The sequence below is a fragment of the Geospiza fortis genome, unplaced genomic scaffold, assembly GCF_000277835.1.
Source record: "Geospiza fortis unplaced genomic scaffold, GeoFor_1.0 scaffold1, whole genome shotgun sequence".
Lineage (NCBI taxonomy): Eukaryota > Metazoa > Chordata > Aves > Passeriformes > Thraupidae > Geospiza > Geospiza fortis.
Genome location: NW_005054320.1, coordinates 3,506,048 through 3,511,281, shown reverse-complemented (window position 1 = coordinate 3,511,281; position 5,234 = coordinate 3,506,048).

Here is a 5,234-nt window from a genome sequence, read left to right as displayed (position 1 = left end):
ACAAGCGGACATGAAAGGAATAGGTAAGAAGGGAGCTGGAGGAAGAGGGCAGCAGAGTAGCCTGGGCAAGTTTACAAGCAAACATAATCAAAGGCATGAAGAAACCAAGAAGCAGAAAAAACCTGGTCAAAGGACAAAGCAGCACCTGGGTAATTCAAATGTGAGGGCTGGACCACCCAGGACATCTACAGCCAAATTACTATAATGGGGGTGTGTCGTGTAAATGACACCCAACTGTCACAGCCTGGCATCGCTGTCCTTTTCCCAGTGGAACAACCTCTATTTCCTGGTACCCCCAAGGACACACCTAACTGTGCCATTGCACAGGGCAGCATGTGCCTGCACCAACACCAGGGCAGCAGCACGAGGCTGCCCATGGCCAGGCTCAGCCTGGGCTGCAGGAGAGCCTGGCTGCAGCTCTGAAAGAGAAGTGGTCTCATCCTCGCTCACTGCTGGAGCGTGAAAAACCAGGGCTTCTTCTTTCTGGGTCTGCTCTGCCCACACCTATGTGCTGCCTTCACTGCCTCTGTGTCACCTTCCACTGTCTCTCCTGTTGCCTATTTACAGTCCACTGGGGCAGAGACTTCAGACCTGCATACAAAGCAGGGGTATATTCTGTGAAAAGATATAGCTAATTTTGTTTCTGGAAAATAACACTTAGAGCAGTGTAAGCCTTGTTTCCAGTAGAGTACAGACTTCTCTTAAATGGTGTGAAATTAAATAAAACCAGAGCTGTCAGAAGCTCAGCACAAACAGTGGGCTAAGCAGAGGTACATCCCTGAGCACGAGGTGCAAGCAGGATGGTGAACATGAATGTGAGTAACATTTGCCACACCTTTGCTATTTGAGACTGAAGAGAAGCAATGGGTTATGAACCCTCCATCATCACCATGGTTCCCTTCCATGGTGCTGGGAGAGCCAGGAAATGCAGCAGGGAGGATCACAGCAGAGCTGGTGGGGACAGTGCCAGGGCAGGGGGTACCACTGTGCTCTGTGGATATTAAGGTCAGTACTGAGCTTTACTGGCTGGTCACTGAGGTGGAAACAGGCCGGTTTGTGGTGCTGTACACAAATGACAACAGCACTACCAGGTCTTCACCTCCGTGTGCGTGCCTGAACACACCTGGAAAAGCTGTCTTTGTCTTTTCACCTCCAGCACCTTAAAGCCGAGGCTAAAAAGACCAGATAAACCCTGGCAAGAACAACTCCTCTTTTCATTAACATTTTAAATGGTTATTTTTAATGGTACATTTAACTAACACTAAGTTATCCCCGGGAAGAGAATTTGGCTGTTAACACTGGCATCTGCTTAACAAACAAGCTTTGCATTTGGTGAGGCGTGAGCATAACACCAATAGTACCCCTTGCTAACAGCAGACTCATTAACATTAATTCCTGCTTTTACCACCATGAAGAGCTTTTTGTATCTGTAAGAGCAATTATTAGATGTACCCTGTTCTCCCTGCAAAATGTACACAGGAAGTTATCAGCAGTGATGCAGACCTACCAGTAAATGAGGATCTGAATTCTTAGCACTTACCATAACTCAAAATTTCCAGAAGAGTAGGAAAAGTGATGAGATGTTCTGGGGACTGTGCTCTTCATCTTTCCTCATGGAGGAACATGAACTATGTTCAAGCACTGCTGAATTGCACTTGGAAATTAGTTAAGGGTTTTGGTACTCAAAGGCTATGGGAAAATGTGTGTCCATTAAAATATCTTGCAATTCAGCCAAGACTGGCATTGCCAGAATGGGCAAAGAGCCGGATTTATAAAGATAAACTGCTATGGATAAAACACCAGCACTTAAGGTGCAGCCTCACCAGTGCTGAGTACAGGGGGACAGTCACTGCCCTGGTCCTGCTGGCCACACTATTGCTGACACAGGCCAGAATGCCACTGGCCTTCATGGCCATAGGGGAACAAGCTGGCTCATGTTCAGCTGCTGCCAACCAGCCCCCCCAGGTCCTTCTCTGCTGGACAGCTTTCCAGCCACTCTTCCCCCAGGCCAGTTTCACTGCAACAACTGGGGTTGTTGTGACTCAAGGGCAGGACTCGGAACTTGGCCTCACTGAATCTCGTGCTCTTGGTCTCAGACCATCAATCCAGCCTGACCAGGATCCCTCTGCAGAGCTTCCTCCTCTCCAGCAGACCAGCGCTGCCCCACTTGGTGTCATCTGCAAACTGACTGAAAGCAAGCTGAGCTTTCATCCAAGAGCTGGAAATAGCATTGATTTCCAGAAAAATATCTGTACCTAACACCTTTTTATTGGTCTGTTGTATGTGTTATGAACTCTGTCCACACATGGCAGGTGGGGTATCTGTAAAAGCTTGAGAACATATTGGAGACTATGAGCTTCACACAATGCCTTCTGATGTTTAATACTTTCAGAGTATATGGTTTGTAGAACATTTGCCGCTTCCTCTTCAAAAGTGTCACCCTCCCAGTTCAGCTTAAAAATGGTGCATTGACCAGGAAACTAGAGGAATTAATGTTTGAACCATTATCACAAAGAGGAAGGCTAATTGAAATGCTTAATAGAGTTGTCACACATTCCAATAACCTTGATGATAAATCTCATTTTAGGTCTTTTAAAATATTACAAATTATTACAAAATGCTGACCAGGAATAATGTTACTCTGCCAGTAGAAAGCTACTCCAAAATTTTTTACAGGGCTGGAGGGCAGCAAGGCTTGGTTTGGAAATCACACCTCAGGACTGATCTGCTGCTGCCCCATTTTGGATCTGGATGTTTTTAGGTCTGTTTCCAGGATTCTAGGGTTGCAGTCCCCTGATATCTGAGTTGACAGGATGCACTACTAACAGTGGGAGAATTTGTGGAAGTCACTGGTAGAAGTGGATGATCCCACCTTCTTCTGCCAGCTCAGCACGTGAATCTGAGTTTTCCCTCTCTTGGAGCCCAGCCTCCCAGGCTGTTTCCTTATCTTGCAACCCATTTTGCAACCCAGTCTTCCCAGATGGAGAAATCACTTGTGGATCTGAACCTCTCGAAGATGCCACACAGACAGAGGGTCAGTGAGTATGCACAAGGCACTTGACACAAGTGTAGGAATCCAGCAGAGCTTCAGTCCCTCACAATGCACTTGGCTCCCAGTCCTGGCCCTGTATTCCTGTAGGGAATATATTGTTCTCTGGATGTGGCTTCAGATGGCACAAGTTGTGGGAAACAGGCACTGAGCAGTCATCCAGAGCACACGTGAGCCTCTGGCAAGCTTGAGCTAAGACTGTGCATCCTCTTTGCAATGTGGTTTGGGAAGCCTGCTCAAATGAAGGCTGCCTTGCCTGCCTGTGGGTCCATCACCCATTGTAGAGTGGCCTGGGAACTTCCAGCCATGTAAAACCTCTCCCAGATGTCTCACTGGCTGCTGACTTTACCAGTTTGCATAACAGAGCCAAGACAAGCCCCTTCCCAGCGCCTGTGCTTGTGTGTTGGTCATCTGTGTAGTGAAGGGAAGGACGGGCTCTCCACATCTTTCCATGGACAATACTTTACTCAGCCTGAAATTCCTCCCACCACAGAGCCTCGCACACCTTCCTGCCTCTGACCAAAGCTCTTCCCTGCGGCACAGCATGAAGATGTGCAGAGCTTCATTGCTGGAGGCAGCTGCTGGTGACAGCCCCTGCTGTCCCTCTCACTGTGTGGCAGAGCAGGAGCGCTGCTGCCATTCCCAGCCGCAGCACGTAGCGGGAATGAGCACAGGGCCACACTCTTGGACAACCTGCTCTTGCTGCTGGTGGTGCTGGGCTCTTCTGCAAGGCTTTCCTGGGGCAGCTGCTGGCACAGCAGAGCTGCTGAACAGCATCAGGGCAAGCCTCCCACGCTGCGGGATGGGGCTGCAGCTGCCACAGTCCTGGTGCCCAGCACAAGGCGCAGTGTGTGCCCTCTGAGGGGCAGATCGTGCACCAGAGCCCAGCCAGGCCTGTCACTGCCAAGTGATCTGGCACGGAGCGGGCTCTGCAAGCATGGTCTGGGGCACTTGTCTGCTTGAGGATGATAGAGTGGGGCATCTCCCTGGGGAGATGCACATCTTGGAGTGCTCGAGGACCAGGCGTTGTGCAAAAGACGTGAGGATTTGTGCTGCTGGCTGCAGAGACGGATCCCCAGAGCGGGCTGAGGTGAGCCGGCAGCTGGGAGCCAGCTCCTGACTCCAAGCAAACCTCAATCAGCTTGAGGGCAGAGACCTCCAGAAGCTCAGAGGACATTTTCAATGCTGTCCAAACCCTTCCTCTTCTACTTGTTACCCCCATTACTAATTGAAATGGAAATATAGGAAGATATCAAACATCTCTTGCAAGGGGCTGTAACACTTGCAGATAAAAGTTCGCAAGTGCTCTAAAGCACCTCCTTAGCCCCTGCCCCAGGCAACTACCCCGGGCAGCAATGTGTCCTTGGGAACAGGAGGGATGGGGCATCCAGAGGCAGCTAGACCAGACTAACAGCATCTGATTGCCACTGAGTGATAGCTGAATTAACAAACCAAGAGCTATTAAGGAGAATGACTGAAGAAAGGGGGAAAAAAGGCACTGGAGGCACTTTGTGCTTCTAATGATGGGTTTGATGTGGCAAATGAGGGAAAATTAGCACCAGACAGACAAATGGAAACTCATTTCAAGAGGCACCAAATGAGACAAAATTGCAAAGAGAAGCTCAGAAGATTGATTCCATAGCAATGAAACTTTATCTCTTTATCTCCCAAGGAGTCCCGTGTTGTCACCCACTCCCTTGCTCACTGTCCGTACTCTGGGAGCTCTCCCTTCATGCCCTTTTAGTGGTCCCCCCTGATCTTATATAAATACTAGAGCTGCAAAAACAGTTATCCAGAACAGGAGTGTGAATTTGCTTTGATGCTATCTTCCCTCCCACATTTTAAAATTTGTGTCTGCAGCAGTTTTTAACTGCATTGAAGGTGAACAGGAGGAGGAACTCATCACTGCTCTGGTAGCCAAAATCTGTTGTGTTCAGCTTCACACAGCAGCCTGAGAAACTGGGATGGTCTGATCACAGCTAAGGTCAGGGAGGTTTGGCTTGGGACACAAGGAGAATGGCTGTGTGAGGTGGTTTTTGCTTGTATACCAGAGGCAACAGGCCCCTTCCTCAGTCAGTTGAGCAATTTAAATAAATGAATTGCTGAACTCTGTTCATCTCCAAAGCACTGGCAATGCCATTGCATTCTTTTGCTTTGTGTCTGTGACGTGTGGCTGTTTGGTGGT